The 7,752-nt window shown below is 48.7% G+C and overlaps 1 long non-coding RNA gene across 1 annotated transcript in view; it reads right to left on the bottom strand.

Moving 5' to 3' along the window:
• Positions 1 to 5,905: 5,905 nt before the first annotated feature.
• Positions 5,906 to 7,752, bottom strand: part of LOC112073488 (uncharacterized) — a 2,776-nt gene continuing 929 nt past the window's right edge. The window contains exons 2-3 of the long non-coding RNA XR_002894542.2: positions 7,612 to 7,752; positions 5,906 to 7,363 (exon numbers count right to left, since the gene is read on the bottom strand). The exon at positions 7,612 to 7,752 is cut by the window's right edge and continues 90 nt beyond it. This is a non-coding gene — a long non-coding RNA (uncharacterized lncRNA). The remainder of the gene's footprint in view (positions 7,364 to 7,611) is intronic.

Below are 7,752 nucleotides of genomic sequence, written 5' to 3' on the forward strand. Positions count from 1 at the left end.
TCCCCATGTTTATTGACATGTCTATCTGTCCTCTTTCTCTGCTCTCTGTCTGGAAAGTGACACCAGACATCAGTGTTGATGCGTGTTGTAATATACAATAGCCACTAGATGGCGACTTCTCACCACTGACAAGTACTATCCAACCATTTCCCAGGAAAACGTTCTTCGTTCTAAACGGCACCCAATTMCCTATATTGTGCACTACTTTTGACCAGAGCTCTATGGGCCCTGCTCAAAAGTAGTGCACTATATAGGGGATAGTGTGTCATTTGGAAAGGATCGGCCTCCTCCTAGAGAGCTATTGTGTGTGTTAGGATAGGGTTTGAGCATAACCCTGCACGCTACATATCAGCTGTTACAGTTAAGAGGTGAGTAGTGACAGGGACAGTGTAACTGCCAGGGGACAGGGATGACAGGGTACAGGGACAGTGTAACTGTCAGGGGACAGGGATGACAGGGTACAGGGACAGTGTAACTGCCAGGGGACAGAGGTGACAGGAGACAGGGACAGTGTAACTTCCAGGGGACAGGGATGCCAGGGTACAGGGACAGTGTAACTGCCAGGGGACAGGGATGACAGTACAGGGACATGTAAACTGCCCAGGGAAACAGATGACAGGTACAGGAACAGTGTAACTGCCAGGGGACAGGGATGACAGGTACGACAGTGTAACTGCAGGAATGCAGAGACAGGGTACAGACATGTAACTGCCAGGACATAGGATGACAGGACAGGGCTGAAGCCAGGGACAGGAGATACAGGTACAGACAGTGTAACTGCAGGACAGATGACAGGAGATGGGAGGTAACTGCCAGGGAGGGATACAGTCCACATGGATGACAGGTTACAGGATCAAGTGTAACTGCCAGGGGCAGAGGTGACATGGACGGACAGTGTAACACTGCCGGGGCAGAGTTGACAGGTACAGACAGTGTAACTGCCGTGGACAGGGATGAAGTCACATGGGTGACAGGTGACATGTGAACTTCCAGGGGACAGGAGATTGACAGCAAGGTGTACGCCATGGGAAACAGTGATGACATGACAGGACAGTGGTACGAGGCAGATCGGACAGGACATGTAAGCGACAGATGACAGGTACGCAGTGACAGGTAAGCCAGGGACAGGATGACAGGGAACAGGACATCTGTAACATGCCAGGGACAGAAGTCCATGGACAGGGGTTTCGCAGGACAGTGTAACTGCAGGGGACAGGAGACTACACGAGGATGAACTACAGGGACAGTAACTCTGGCAGAGCAGATGACAGGACGAAGGACAGCGTGTAACTGCCAGGACATGGTTGAATAGTGTACAGGACAGTGTCAGACTCCAGGTAACAGAGAACAGGTACAGACGTGACACTGCCAGGGGCAGGGATTGAGCAGGGCACAGGGACATTGTACTGCAGGGGACAGGGATGACAGGGAATGGACAGTGTACTGCAGGACAGAGTATGACAGGGTACAGGGACAGTGTAACTGCCAGGGGACAGGGATGACAGTCCACAGGGATGACAGGGTACAGGGACAGTGTAACTGCCAGGGGACAGAGATGACAGTCCACATGGATGACAGGGTACAGGGACAGTGTAACTGCCAGGGGACAGAGATGACAGTCCACATGGATGACAGGGTACAGGGACAATGTAACTGCCAGTGGATATGGATGACAGGAGACAGGGATGACAGGGAACAGGGACAGTGTAACTGCCAGGGGGACAGGGATGACAGGGGACAGGGACAGTGTAACTGCCAGGGGGACAGGGATGAMGGGGACAGATATGAGAGGGGATAGGGAACAGTGTAACTGACAGGGGACAGGGATGACAGGGGACAGATATGAGAGGGGATAGGGACAGTGTAACTGCCAGRGGACAGATATGAGAGGGGATAGGGGACAGTGTAACTGACAGGGGACAGGGATGACAGCGGACAGATGTGAGAGGGGATAGGGACAGTGTAACTGCCAGGGGACAGGGATGACGGGGACAGATATGACAGGGGATAGGGGACAGTGTAACTGACAGGGGACAGGGATGACGGGGACAGATATGACAGGGGATAGGGGACAGTGTAACTGCCAGGGGACAGGGATGACCGGAGAAAGGGATGACATTTTTTACCCCCATTTTTGTGTATGATATTTACTTAAATTGTTTAGCAAAAACGATGTGACACGTCTGTAATACTGTCTCTGTTGAAACAACACCAAGAAAACTGTACTAGTCTACACAGAGCACGGCTCAGGTTGTCATGGTAACTAAAACCCTACAGGACCAGTAGCAGAGCCATGATAAGTAGATAAACCAGATAGCATCAGCCCATGCTCCCACCCCACCACACACACACACACACACACACACACACACACATCACAACACGAACACTGACTCCACCAACACTCACACATACACACAACGACACACTAGCTACACACACTCACACGAACCACACACCACAGCACAGTCACACAACACACCCAGCATCTGCACCACAAATAGTTTTACTAAGTAAGGTGGAACACTGGAGGTCAGTACCCTGCCCCTGTCCTAGTCCTGTGAAATATATTAATGAGGAGTTTAAACCAGTGAACACGACATGCGCTGACTATAATTAAATGCCCAGTCACGCTGCATAATCACCCTGCTAATCCACTGCTGGCTTACCTCGTGTAGCTAAGAGCGGTTGTGTTGTCTGGTGCGGGTTCCTGGGTGGGAACAGGGTTGGTCCTTGGTCGGGTTCCCTAGGGTGGGAACTAGGGTTTGGTGCCTGGGTCGGTGCCCATGGGGTGGGAACAGGGTTGGTCCTGGTCGGTTCCTGGGTGGGAACAGGGTTGGTCCTGGTCGGGACTTCCCCCTGGGTGGGGGAACGTGGGCTTGGTTTCTGGTGCGGTGTCTGGTGGGAAGAGGGTTGTGTCCTGGTCGGTGCACTGGATTGGGAACAGAGGTTGGTCCTGGCGTGTCCTGGGTGGGAACAGAGGGGTGGATCTGGACGGGTTCGCTGATGGGAGCAGGGGTTGGATGCCTGGTCGGCGTTACCTGGTGGGAGCACGGGTTGGTCTGGGTCGTGAGTCCCGTGATGGGCACAGGGTTGGTCCTTAGCGCGTGTCCGGGCTGGGAACAAGGTTGGTCTGGTCGGGTGTTCCTGGATGGGAACAGGGTTGTCTGGTCGTTTGCCCTGGTGGACAGGGTTGGTATCCTAGGTTTTGGTTCCTGGGTGAGAACCAGGGCGTTGTCCCTGGTCGCGTCCCTGGAATCGGAACAAGGGTTGGTCCTGGTCGGTGCCGTCTGGGTGCGCGGAACAAGCGTTTGTCTTCGGGTTCGTCCCTTGGTGGGAACAGGGTTAGGTCGCTGGTCGGTTCCTTGGGTTGGGACAGCAGGGATTTGGTCACTGGTCGCGTATCCTGCGGTGGGAACAGGGTTCCGTCACTGGTTGCGTCGTGTGGGCAGAGACGTTGCACGGTGTTCCATGGGTGGAGAAGAGTGATTGGCTCCTGGGGATCGTGTCCTGGGCATTGGACAAGGGTTCGTCTGGTCGGTCCTGCGGTTGACAGGCGGATCCTGTGGGCCTTAGATGGGCAACAGGGTTTGGTCTCTGGGTCGGTTCCTGGTGGAACAGCAGGTGGTCTGTGGTCCTCGGTGACGGGCGTTGTCACCTGCGTAGGCCTGGATAGGGAGCGAAGCGTTGGTCCTGGTCGGTCCCTGGATGGGAGCAGGGTTTCGTAGTGCTGGTCGGGTCCCTGGATGGGAGCACCTCGAGTTCGATGTGCTGGAGAGAGCGTGGGTAGAGGAGGGCCAGTAGAAGGCACTCTTTCCCTCTGGTCCAAGGAGGTCGCAGTGAAGGGGACATTGCCCTGCTTAGGTCTTTCGGATGGGATGTTAAAACGGTGTGTCCTGGCTCTCTTGTGTCATTAAGACCATGACACTTATCATAAGAGTAGGGGTGTTAACCCTGGTGTCAGGTATAAATATCCCAACCTGACCCATTCCATCATGGCACCTAAATCACCCTCTCATTCCTTATTGCATAAATCACTCATCTTTGCCAGCCTGACGGGTGGATGTTCTAGCACAAAAATGTTGCAGAGCAATCACCCAGGTGGGTGGTGGATGAGTGAGTTTGCCGCACTTACTAAGTGCTTTGCAGACTACCTCAGTTGTAGAAAAGTCCTATAAAAATCCAGTGTATTATTATTAATAATGGTGCAAGGCCTGTCTGTATGCATAAACACCGCACTTCATATATGTTTACATACCTATCATTACTCATCTGCATATGTATATACTGTACTCGATACCATCTAACTGCATCTTGCCTATCCATTCTGTACCATCACTCATTCATTGTATTTTTATGTACATATTCTTCTTCCTTTACACTTGTGTGTATAAGTAGTTGTTGTGAAATTGTTTAGTTAGATTACTCGTTGGTTTATTACTGCATGTGTCGGAACTAGAAGCACAAGCATTTCGCTACACTCGCATTAACATCTGCTAACCATGTGTATGTGTTACGGATAACCAGGTATCCTGTGTGTGTTATTTATTTCTCTCTCTTCTCCTCACAGGTGGCAATCATCCTTCTCCAATCAGTCAACCAATCAGATCATAATCGAAAGACACCCCTCCTCCTGTTCCATTACCCAATCACATCCCGCTTTCCCTTGGTTTAAAAACCCTGTCAGTTGTTTTCTCATGAGTTCAGTCTCTCTGTGTAAGATCTCTCGTTTGGTTTAGCAACTACATGTCACTTTGTCTGTTATCCTGTGAGTTAGTTTTTGTTATGGTGTATGAGATGGTGGGCAAAGGGCGGTCCAAGACAAGTCGCCCATGGGCAACACTACCCGTAGGAATACTTTGTCTAAGAACACTAGTTTGAACTGGCAGACCACACCCACTGTATGTTTGGTTAGTTAGCTGTATTGCAGTAGGCTAGTCTATGTTTAGGGTGTTTTTGGATATTTGTTGTCTCTTTCCTTGGGTCCAGCTCAGCCCCTTTTCTGCCCAGTGGCCCCCGCCGCCCCTATGGTACTCAGTGTGTGTTTACCAAATAAACCATGAGTGTTTGACGGTAGATTTATGTTGTCTGTGGTTATTTGTTCTCACTGTTACTTTCACTGTTATTTGAGTTATGTTACGGGTCTCGTTGCCATCCCCCCCTAGACTGTAGATCCAAAGGGATTTGTAACAGTATGTGACCAATAAGATTTGATTTAAGGGAGGGAGACGGTCACTATGCACATGAGTAACTTCACTTGCTACCTGAAGACTTGTGTTAGTACTCAGAGCTAGGCTTTAGCTCAGTCTCCTGTAAAGACAGTCACATTTTAGTAATTTAGCAGATGCTTTTATCCAGAGTGATTTACAGTAATGAGTACATACATTTTCATACTTTTTTTTCCCATACTGGTCCCCCATGGGAATTGAACTCACAACCCTGGTGTTAGAAGCTCCATTCTCTACCAAGGATACAGCTCACCAGCTGAGGTTGTGACACCAACAATTAAAGAGTGTAGTGAATTCGGGGGGCATTTTCTACTAAGAATGAACATACTTGCCGATGCCAACCCTGTATCGAATCCCAACACGGCTGCTGTATTTAGCCTTGAATCGTTTTTAATGCTTTCTTGTCCTTACCGTGACAATCTGAGAGTAGAAACGCATCGGGCTTCATCCGACACACCTCGTTCCTCTCAGCCTGTAAATCTGTCATCCTCCGTAAAGTTTTATTATGAAAACCTGTCTCTTTCTGTCAAACCCCTCACCCTCTTCAGGATTCAGATTTATAGAAGGGGAGCCTAAATGTGTTAAACAAGATTTTAACTCCTGTGGTGTTTATATGCTTATCTCAAATAAGAGAAATGGCTTTATATTTATAAATGAAGTTCACATCGAAAACCTAATGTTGCCGAAATTGTTTTAATTGTAAATCAAGCAAGCAATTGAAGACACGGAATTGGAGGAAGATGTGAGAATGACAAATATACTGTTTTAAATCAAGGCACACAAGCAGGAACATTAAATAGTTTATAGAATGGAGCATTCAAAGACTGACATTAATTGATTAAAATGTAATTAGAGAATTCAGCTAAGAGGAGAATACTTTTGACACCACAGAGGGACAAAAAATTCAACACAAAAAATTATAATTAACTGATAAGGAAGAAGGATTGATCCCTGGCTCCATCAGAATGCCCAGCCTGTAAGGAACAGAAGACGGAGGCCCAGCCCCCCGTAAGGAACAGAAGACGGAGCTGACGGAGGCCCAGCCTGTAAGGAACAGAAGACCGAGGCCCAGCCCGTAAGGAACAGAAGACGGAGCTGACTGAGGCCCAGCCCGTAAGGAACAGAAGACGGAGCTGACTGAGTGTCAGCCGAGCACAGGTGTGGAGGCCACGGACAGAGGCCCAGCCGGTGGTGGAGTAGTCCGTACAGGAGCGGAGGACTGGTGCGGTTAGAGGTGTGGAATGGATGCTGGATGGTGGGACTCCTACAAAGTAATCTGATTGGCAGCATGTTTTTCTGCATCACTCTTCATCAATGCCACCAAATACCCAGCATACCACAGAGCATTTTCAACAACCTACTTGAAGGTCTGCTTCCTCTAAAGGCTGAACTGCATCTCATGTTGACCCAGCAAGTGTGCCTTGTTGCTGGGTTGCCAACTCTGCGCAGTACAGCCCTCCTGGATGAATGTATCTGCAGATATAGCCCTGGTGTACTCTCTTTTAGAACTATGTCTCCTGAAATGGCAAGCATCCTTACTGTCAAAAATCTAATTAAATCAAATCTTATTCATCCTATATACAGCGGGGTGTAAACAGTGCAATGAAATGCTTACTTTCAAGCTACCTCTCAACATAGCCCTTGTCATACAGCATGTCTTGGAGATATTTGTACGTCTATAACTTTCTCACTCATTATTCACAATTCATCAGGACTATCCGTAATCCTGGTAACATCCACATTCATGTAGAAGTGTTTAGAAACATATTCTATTCTTATTTACAATAAGTGACTCCAAAATGCACAATACATTATCCATGGACTAAGGAGCAACGTTAGCCCGAACAGGAACGTAAGACAGGGGACTGGTGAGCACAGGTGTGGAGTACAGAGGCCCAGGTGGTGGAGTAGCCCGTACAGGAGTGGAGGACAGGGGACTGACTGATAAAGCTGTGGACTGGATATTGGTAGGTCCTGAACTGTCAGGTCCTGAACTTCCACAAGCTCCACAAAGCCCTCATCATCCTCCTCTTGGACATCAGGATCACCGGTCTCCAGTTCCTCAATGGCAGCCTTGTAATCCTGCAGCACCAAACCAGTCTGATCAAAGAGGTACTCCAAACCTATCAGCTCCACTAAAGAAAAAAAAAAAAAACATAAATATATGAGAATACACAGGACTGAGATTTTTTATAATTCTATAATAACATTTCACAAAGAGAAATGTGTTGCTGTTTGTATTCAATATAAAAGCTGCATTCGATTATTAATTTAAATGATATTGCCATTACTAGTGTATTTGTGTGGAACAGTGTAAGGAACCATATGTTCCAACTGATGACCTTCCTACTGCACAGAATGTGGGCTATACAGCTTTACCTACCAGAGCTTCCTGGGCATCCAGAGCAGCAGAGGACGGGCAAAGTACCTCTCCATCTCTACTGAGCTGCAGATGGTGGTGGAGGGCGATCCCAACCCCATTTTGTCAACCCTGGCAAAGTCCATCTCTGGAATCCCATTCCCC

This window comes from Salvelinus sp. IW2-2015, unplaced genomic scaffold (assembly GCF_002910315.2).
Source record: "Salvelinus sp. IW2-2015 unplaced genomic scaffold, ASM291031v2 Un_scaffold2275, whole genome shotgun sequence".
NCBI classification, from domain to species: domain Eukaryota; kingdom Metazoa; phylum Chordata; class Actinopteri; order Salmoniformes; family Salmonidae; genus Salvelinus; species Salvelinus sp. IW2-2015.